The sequence below is a fragment of the Mauremys mutica genome, chromosome 26 (assembly GCF_020497125.1).
Source record: "Mauremys mutica isolate MM-2020 ecotype Southern chromosome 26, ASM2049712v1, whole genome shotgun sequence".
Lineage (NCBI taxonomy): Eukaryota > Metazoa > Chordata > Testudines > Geoemydidae > Mauremys > Mauremys mutica.
Genome location: NC_059097.1, coordinates 8,562,696 through 8,572,831, shown reverse-complemented (window position 1 = coordinate 8,572,831; position 10,136 = coordinate 8,562,696).

The following is a 10,136-nucleotide window of genomic DNA, read 5'->3' as shown; positions in this document are numbered from 1 at the left end:
ATGACTCCAAGATCTCTTCCTTGAGTGTTAACAGCTAATTCAGATGCCATCATTCTGTATGTATAGTTGAGATTGCTTTCCAATGTGCATTACTTTGCATTTATCAACATTGAATTTAATTTGCCATTTTGTTGCCCAGTCACCCAGTTTTGTGAGATCCCTTTGTAGCTCTTCGCAGTCTGCCTGGGACTTAACTATCTTGAATAGTTTTGTATCATCTGCAAATTTTGCCATCTCACTGTTTACCCATTTTTCCAGATGAATATGTTGAACAGCACTGGTCCCAGTACTGACCCCTCAAGGATACCACTATTTATCTCTCTCGATTCTGAAAACTGATAATTTATTCCTACCCTTTGTTTCCCATCTTTTAACCAGTTACTGATCCATGGGAGGACTTTCCTCTTACCCCATGATGGCTTACTTTTCAAAAGTCAATTTAAATTAAATACTTTTTAAAATGTATATTTTTTTAGAAATCTAGACCTGTTATGTGTTTTGGTGTAACTTGCATTATTCTTATGTTAAATTTGCATAATCCTAACAAAACATTTACTTTATTCATATCTTTTTTATATATCTCATTGGTCCTGACACTCCCCCTGTAAATTCGAACACCCCCCCTAATTTCAATTCCTGGGGAAACCACTGGTTGGGACTATGGACAAGATAAACCTGGCATGTAAAGATCTGATTTCACGTGAACAGCACATGGACAGAGCATGCTGCCCAGGGATTGGTTCCTGCAAAGTAACTAAGCCAATCCAACAATGTGTGATTTAACCATACAGCAAATGCAATGTGACGTGTAAACATACATAGAGGAAGAGGTCATACATGCAACTTTGGATGTTTGGTACATCCTATCCCCACCCGCTACGCTTGAGTCTGATCAACTCAGCAGTGTGCAAACAGCAGGAACCTGAATGACATAATCCAGAGCCATACTGAGTGTTTGGGAAGCGGGTGCTGAGATTCACCATCCTGTGGGAGGTGAAATAAAAAAGCCCCTCTGCCTACTCACCAGAGGTTTTCCCCTCTGCTACTATCCAGTGGTGCCTCGATCCTGTTCTTGATCCCGGCTCCTACCCCTAACTCTGTCCCTGATTTTGCACTTTGCCCCCTCTCCTTCCCCTGCTTCCAGCTGTGCAGCCAGTTTGCTCCCCACCCCCTTGCCCCATAGGCAACAGGGAGCAGATTGCTACACCAAGGGAGGCAGCAGCTGCAACTGAGCATTCTCAGTTCCAGTGATGCAGGGGTGCTGGAACAGTTTGTATAGCCCATCCCTCTCCTTAAATTTGTATCTATGGCCTTTCACATACAAATACGTATTCCCAAAGCCATCATATAAGAGGGAGATACGTGAACCATAATGGCCTTAGTTTATTGACCACTGGGGCAGACTGCAAGACTCTTTTTCCTAACCTAGAAGAAGTTTTAGGACTGTTTTCAGAGTTCCAACCTTCTTAACATTTGGTTTTGCCACTGCCTAGCAAAGGAACACCTGGAAGCAGGAGAGAAATTGATCTTAGTTCACTGAGCTCCTCCTAGCTGCAGTCTAGTGCACAACACCAAAATTTGTCTGACAAAGCCAGTGTTAAATGCCAGGATGTTCTGCAGAAGTAGCGCTGTGGCATCTCGCCTTGCCAGTTCACACCCTAACAGGAAGTGAGGGTAGGGGAAGGACTGCAGCCGTAGTCAACACCATAGCACTGATCTCAACTCTGAGCAGTGGGGATCTCCTTCCTCTGACACCGATCCCCTGGGAGTCTGGCTAAGCAGAATTGAGTCAACTTCTAACACGCTACAAAAATCCCCCCACAGTAGTAAAGATACTTATCTGCAAGAGGAAAGGAGAGAACTTCTTCCTGTTCTGTAAGCAGCTAGCGATTAGATGAGAGCACAAGGCTAGGTCTCAACATCACTTTTAAATAGTTAATGAGACTGTTTCTATTGACAGGTATGGAAAAAATATCAGGATGCTAGAGTCTTTAGTCAGTATCCCTTTTATTTAAGAAAAAGGCCTATTCCAAATAAATAACAGGTATCTTCAATTATTGTTTCAGACATCTGCAGCAGCACAGGAGACAGCAAACAGAGCTGTAAACAGGGGAGTTTGCAAGGGGAGTTTTGGGGGGAAGACTAAGAGAGGCAGGTAGAGGACCAGACACGCTAGTGAAGGGAGCGTGTGGCATTCTGGCAGTGTTCTGATGCTCGTTGAGGGTTTGTTTTGCTGTGGGTGGTGGTGTTTTGGTTTGTTTTGGACTAACAGGATTTAGGATGGAAAGCTATGACAGATACAGAGGCAGCAGTGGTAGTGACCCAAGCAGTGGAAGACACAATGAAGATGACTGGATGTGGAAGCTGTGGCATGTACATGATCCTGGAGGGGGTACCTGAAAAGAGTTTTGTCTGCATGAAGTGCCGCCCGATAGAGCTGATGGAAGAAAAGATCCGAGGACTGGAGATGCAGGTGGAAACTCTGGTGGGATTTAGAAGGGGGTTCGAGCAGATGATGGAGCAAAGACACCAAGAGGCTGAAGGGAAAAGGTCAGACTTGCAGATGGAAGCAGGACCAAAGAACTCTGAGGGGGGACCGCTGGGTGAGGAAAGTGGACAGTGGGAGCATGTGACTAAGAGAACCGGGCAGAGGAAAAGACGGGCCAGTGAAGGAGAAATAGAGCTCAGGGACAGGTTTGAAGAAGGGGCACAGCAGGTGGTCGCTGAAGGTGAGAGGGCAAAGAAGAAGAGAAAAGCAGCTAGTGCTATAGGAAGAGGGTAAGAGTCAATGGAGAGAACCGAAGACGGGACTCGGAGCAGTGCTGACCATCCAGTTGTTTCCCTTCCTTTAGAATAGTTACTTGGTTAAAAAAAAAATTCCCCTCAAGTTTGTCTCCCACTGAGACACTCTCCCCTGGCATTACTAGTGCAATAATGCTTCAGGATTCAAGGAATGTGCTTCCTGTCAGGACTTTATGACAATGTCCAATGGACACTCACGCTGCGTGAAGTTCCTTGGCGAGGCACACGTCCCTGCCAAGTGTGTCCACTGCACGAGCCTCAAAACCAGGGCTCGTCCTGACAGGGACCTGCGGCTGAAACTGCTTCTCATGCAGAAATCCCTGCAGCCACCTCTGGAGATGGGCAATGCAAACCCTCTCCCTCACGCTCCCCAGCCAGGTCCGAACCAACCGGGAGCATGGCTTCACCCTCTCTGGAGCAGAGGCAAGAAACTCTGCAGCTGCCTATGGAGCAGGCCAGTAAACCCTCTCCCTCACGCTCCCCTGCCAAGGCAGAACCGACTGGGAGCATGGCTTCACCCTCTCTGGAGCAGAGGCAAGAAGCATTGCAGCTGCCTATGGAGCAGGGCAGTAAACCCGCTCCCTTGCCAGGTCAGAACCGACCGGGAGCCCGGCTTCACCCTCTCATGTGAAGAGGCAGGAAGCCCTAATGTCTCCTCTCAGAGACACTCAAGAGGGTAATTGATCTCCTGCAGAGTCTTTACCCTTGGTGCTGTCAGCGCGAGAGCAGGCAACTCTGACCGCCCCTGCACTTTACAAGCAACTCTCACAGGGCTCTAAAGCAGGGACCCGACTTCCCGCAGCGGGAAGCTCTCCTCGGCATCGGTTCCCCCGGCACCGACAACGGACCCGGTGCCAACAACGCGTTCCTCCCCTGGCACCGAGCCTGCCTGCTTACCCCCCCCCCCCAGCAGATTCAGACTCCCTGCGGGGCTCTCACAAAGGCTCTCTAGGCTCCTGCAAAAGTGAAACTAAAATCACTCGGGGCTGCCGCTCAGACTTCACACACTGCGGCACACCAGCCTAGGGAGCAGCAACAATTCCTGCATCTGCAGGATATCTCTGTGGCCCCTAAGTCTGTCTCCCCGCTCCTGGACAGGGAGCACTCACTGTTTGAACAGCAGCTCTCTCCACGTGACCTGGATATTTTCACTGATAGTGAGAACGGCACACAGCAGCAGGCAGAGTTCTCCCTGCCTGAGTCTTCCCCCACACCAGAGCCATACATACCCCAAGACATGGGGCATCATAAAAATCAGCCTCAGTTTCCCTACTTTGTCCCCCAGTGGCCAGGACCCATCTTTTTCCTACCCGGTGCCCTGGCCTCAGTGGTACCGATGGTCGGCTCCTGCCACCACTCCTCCTTGTGTCCCTTCTACCAAACCGCAAGCTCATCCTATGCCTATATCCCCAGCTCTATCAACATCTAGAGCTCCTGAACCCCCTCCTGAAGATGTGGGCTATGAACCCTTCCCTGTTTTACTGGCTCCTGCCTCACCATTAGCCGCAGAAGTCACCCTTATGCCTCCACCTCCACAAAATGTGGATGATTTTATGCAATTCCAGGAAATTTTTAGGAGAATGGCACTCAGCCAGGACATCCCTTTGGAGGAAGTCCAGGAGACACAACATAGGCTTCTCAAAATCTTCCAACCCTCTGCACCTTCAAAGATAGCACTACCCATAGAGAAAGCTCTCCTAGAACCAGCTGGTACTCTCTCGCAGATCCCTGCCTCCATTCACCAACATGCAAGAAAGCTCAAGATAAATACTACATGCCCGTGAGGGACATTGATTTCTTATTTTCCCACCCACAACCCAATTCTATTGTGGTAGATGCAGCGATGCACAGAACAAAGCAGCCACACTACCGGCCCACTCTGCAGGGCAAGGACCTCAAACGTCTTGACCTCCTGGACCGCAAAGTTTATACTCTTCTACTTTGCAATTTAGAATTGCAAATTTATTCCACCCTCCTTGCAAGCTATGACCATGACAACTACAACAAGCTCTTTGATTTGCCTCCCATATACCGAAGGACAGGAAAGCGGACTTCGTTAGTCCTCGTCGAAGGTCAATTGGTGTCTAGGATGGCACTACAAGCAGCCATGGACATGACTGATCCAGCAGCCCGCACCACTGCAGTGGTGATGCGCTGGTCTTCTTGGCTCTCGGCATCCGGTATCCCCAAAGATTTGCAGTCCAAAGTGGAGAGTCTCCCCTTTGACAAAGATAACCTCTTTTCAAAAAAACAAATGAAAAAACAGATGAAATCTTTCACACTATGAAAGACTCTAGAGCCACTTTACGCACATTGGGCATATACCCATCCCTCCCCAGGAGACAATGGTATCAACCTTACCAAAGGCCCAGAGCACAACAATATCACTGACCGCAGTCCAGATCATATGACACTGGGAAAAACCGCAACACACCTCCTAGACGCAGGCAAAACCAGGCGCAACCAACTACTTCCCACCGTTGGGTAACAAACAATTTGAAGTGCTGGTTGGGGGTCTGTGCAACCACCCCTTGACTCAGCCGCCTATTTGCCCATTTGGCTACTGCCTCCAGACTTTCCACCATATCTGGCAACAGATCACGCAGGACCGCTGGGTCCTGGAAATAGCTCAGTCAGGTTACTCCATCCCTTTCCTATTTTCCCCGCCCACCCTTCCCCATTCCCCATCCCTCTTAGGGACCCCTCTCACGAGCACCTTCTCTGTGTGGAGGTGGCTCATCTTCTCCACCTAGATGCAGTCGAACATGTGCTGACGCAATATCGAGGAAAAAGATTCTACTCCCAAAAGAAAGGTGGGGGGTGGAGACCTATATTGGTCCTACGCCAATTAAACAAGTTTGTACATGTACAAAAATTCAAGATGGTCACGTTGGGCACAATACCCGCACTGCACAAGAGGACTGGTTCACAGCCCTCACCCTACAAGATGCCTATTTCCATATATACATTCATTCAAGCAAGCAGACATAGTTTCTGTATAACACTGACTCCGCCACCGAACGTATTGGCCTCCCTACATTAGTAGACAAAACCAGAGAACCTATGCACTGACGTTCCCTTCCATCCACACTCCCCAGTTCTCATGCTGACCACAGTCACTTCCCAGATAGATCGCGGAGCGCACTTAGGCGACCACACGGCACAGGCACGATTGTCTGCACATCAATCTCCTAGAACTCCGAGCTGTCAGGCAGGGAGGAGCACAATCTCACTCCGTATGCACAACAGCCATTAAACTATGGAATTGGTGCATACATCATCACATAAAAGTCACCGCTTCCTACCTGCCCACGTGTCACAACACTACCGCCGACACACTCAGCAGACACTTCTCCGAGAAACACGAATGGGAATTACATTCCTCGATACCCCAACAGTTCTCCTCCCACTGGGGCACTCTGTCGATAGACCTGTTTGCCACTCCTCAAAACTGCAAATGCCATCTGTTTTGCTCCAGAGCGGGACTTGGAAACACACCTCATTTCTTGGAACAACTCCCTCATGTACACTTTTCCACTGATTCTACTCATACACAGGGTGCTACGCAACATCACAGAGGACAAGGCCTGGGTCATACCTATTGCCCCAGCTTGGCCCAAGCAGACATGGTATCCTTACCTGCTACACATGTCCATCCGTCCTCCCTGTACTCTCCCCGACAGATCACATCTCCTCTCCCAGAACTGTGGTTGGCTTCTTCATCCGCAGCTCTGGAAACTCCATCTCACGGTGTTGTTCCTTCATGATTTCAATCCCACAAATTAGCCTGCTCAGAACAGGTACGACATGTCCTCCTGCACAGTAGAAGGGACTCCACTCCTAAGACTTACCTGCAAAAGGGGAAATGCTTCTCCATCTGGTGCTTCCACAGATGCCTAATACCCCAGACTGCAACCCTCTCTGACATCTTAGATTATCTTTTCGAACTAAAACAGGACGGGTTTTCACTCAGTTTTATCAGAGTATGCCTCATGGCCCTTACCACCTTCCATGACACTCTGGATGGCTATTCACTTTCACACACCCCACTGTGAAACGCTTCTTCACGGGCCTGCAAAATCTCTACCCTGAGATTCATTCACCAGTAGCCTCCTGGAGTCTCAACCTAGTTCTCTGCGCTCTTATTAAACCCCTTTTCGAGCCCCTGGCCACTTCATCCCTGCTCCACATGTCCATGAAAGTGGCTTTCTTGGTTGCCATAACATCAACAAGAAGAGCTGGTGAAATAAGCGCCCTGATGGCCTACCCTGCCTATACCATTTTCTCTAAACACAAACTTACCATACAAACCCACCCCAAATTCCTCCCCAAGGTGGTGTCTACCTTCCACCTTAACGAGTCAATACAGTTATCTGTATTCCATCCCAACCCTCACATGACTCCACAGGAAGCTGCATCACATACCTCGACGTCCGACGGGCTCGTGCATTCTATCTTGACAGAACTAAACCATTGCGTGAATCCCCATGGCTTTTGTTTCTACTACCAAGAGATCAAAGGGTGATGCTATCTCTAAGCAAAGACTCTCCAAGTGGATCTCCGCCTGCATCAGATCCTGCTATCAGACCCAGAATGTTCAACCACCAGAGGGTGTTAGGACTCATTTTACAAGAGCCATGTCAACATCCATTGCCTTCCTCTACAACATACCTGTTACAGATGTATGCAAGGCAGCCACGTAGACATTTGACCACACATTTGTCAAACATTATGCTATCACATGGGATACCACAGCAGACACCATAGTGAGCCATACGGTACTGTCTACCTTTGTTCCTCACACAACTCCAAAATCCCACCAACCTTAGTGGGTACTGCTTCACATTCACCTACAGTGGAGCACCCACAGGGACAGCACTTGAAGAAGAGAAAGTTACTCACTTTGCAGTAATTGAAGTTCTTCGAGATGTCTGTCCCTGTGGGTGCTCCACTCCCCGCTCTCCTCCCTCTTTGGAGTACTAGTATGATTTCTCCACGGTAGAGAAGGAACTGAGGAGGGTGCAGGACGCACGTGCTCAGGAAGAGTCCAATGAGAAGAGAGATACCAACTGAGTGCATGCATCCCAACTAGGCACTGCTACCCCCACAAGCTGCAGGCTTAATTGAAAACAGCTTAAGAAGTGTTCCTGTCTCCCACACTCAGATACCCAACTCCCAATGGGGTCCAAACCCCAAATAATCTGTTTTACCCTGTATAAAGCTTATGAACTCATGAATTGTTCGCCCTCTATAACACTGATAGAGAGATGCACAGCTGTTCCTCCCCCCATGTATTAGTACATGCTCTGGGTTAATTGATAAGTAAAAAGTGATTTTATTAAATACAAAAAGTAGGATTTAAGTGGTTCCAAGTAATAACAGCTAGAACCAAGTGAATTACCAAGCAAAATAAAATGAAACATGCATGTCTATGCCTAATACAGTAGAAACTAAATGCAGGTAAATCTCACTCTCAGAGATGTTCCAATAAACTTCTTCGATAGACTAGCCTACTTCTAGTCTGGGTCCAGCAATCACTCACACCCCTGTAGTTACAGAATTGATTCCTTGAGGATCTGCTCCATGATTTTTCCAGGGACTGAGGTGAGCTGACTGACCTGTAGTTCCCTGGATCCTCTTTCTTCCCTTTTTAAAAGATGGGCACTACATTAGCTTTTTTCCAGTCATCCGGGACCTCCCCCAATCGCCATGAGTTTTCAAAGATAATGGACAATGGCTCTGCAATCACATCCACCAACTCCTTTAGCACCCTTGGATGCAGCGCATCCGGCCCCATGGACTTGTGTTCGTCCAGCTTTTCTAAATAGTCCTGAACCACTTTTCTCCACAGAGAGCTGGTCACCTCCTCCCCATACTGTGCTGCCCAGAGCAGCAGTCTAGGAGCTGACCTTGTCTTTGAAGACAGAGGCAAAAAAGCATTGAGTACATTAGCTTTTTCCACATCCTGTCACTAGGTTGCCTCCCTCATTCAGTAAGGGGCCCACACTTTCCCTGACCACCTTCTTGTTGCTAACATACCTGAAGAAACCCTTCTTGTTACTCTTAACATCGCTTCCTAGCTGCAACTCCAAGTGCGATTTGGCCTTCCTGTTTTCACTCCTGCATGCCTGAGCAATATTTTTATACTCCTCCCTGGTCATTTGTCCAATCTTCCACTTCTTAAACACAAAAAGGAAGCTTACAAGATCAGCAAGGATTTCACTGTTAAGCCAAGCCAGTCGCCTGCCATATTTACTATTCTTTCTACACATCGGGATGATTTGGTCCTGCAACCTCAAGAAGGATTCTTTAAAATACAACCAGCTCTCCTGGACTCCTTCCCCTCATGTTATTCTCCCAGGGGATCCTGCCCATCAGCTCCCTGAGGGAGTCAAAGTCTGCTTTCCTGAAGTCCAGAGTCTCTGTTCTACTGCTCTCCTTTCTTCCTTGTGTCAGGATCCTGAACTCGACCATCTCATGGTCACTACCTCCCAGGTTCCCATCCACTTTTGCTTCCCCTACTAATTCTTCCCTGTTTGTGAGCAGCAGGTCAAGAAGAGCTCTGCCCCTAGTTGGTTCCTCCAGCACTTGGTCCAGGAAATTGTCCCCTACATTTTCCAAAAACTTCCTGGATTGTCTGTGCACCGCTGTATTGCTCTCCCAGCAGATATCGGGGTGATTGAATTCCCCGATGAGAACCAGGGCCTGTGATCTAGTAACTTCTGTTAGTTGCCTGAAGAAAGCCTTGTCCACCTCACCCCGCTGGTCTGGGGGACAAATGAAATGCATACACTCAGCGATGTCATCGGGGAGAGTTTAGGGATATAAAAATTGGGCAACTATTCTATCTGATGCCTTCCTTTGTGGATTTTATGGATGATCAAGACAAGGGCATGTACTGAGCCACAGTCTAATGTTATAGAAAGGTCAGGACACCTCCCACTTAATGCAAAGGAAAGATTAAAAACAGAAAAAGGAAAAATAAGATACTGAGAAGGGGTTGGAACTCTCCAGCTCCTTCAGTCTTTGGACTTGTGTGGTAGGAGCTGTAGCTGCAGTCAAGGAACCAAGAGATGGGGTAGCTGGCCCAGCACTCCCCATTAGTCGGTTTTATTAGGCAGAGAATACAGGCATACCTTGTCATTGATGTCGTGAGCTCCTTCCCAGGGGGGACCAGTCTCTCTTAGACACCCTGGTGACCTGAAAGGAGAAGGAGTCTCAGCCTTTCCCTTGGTGTTTGTGGATGACGATTCCAGCTTACCCCCAATTTATGGTGACTCCTCTGAGATCTTCCAGATAAATCTGATATGAACTATGCCTCGGATACAGCAACA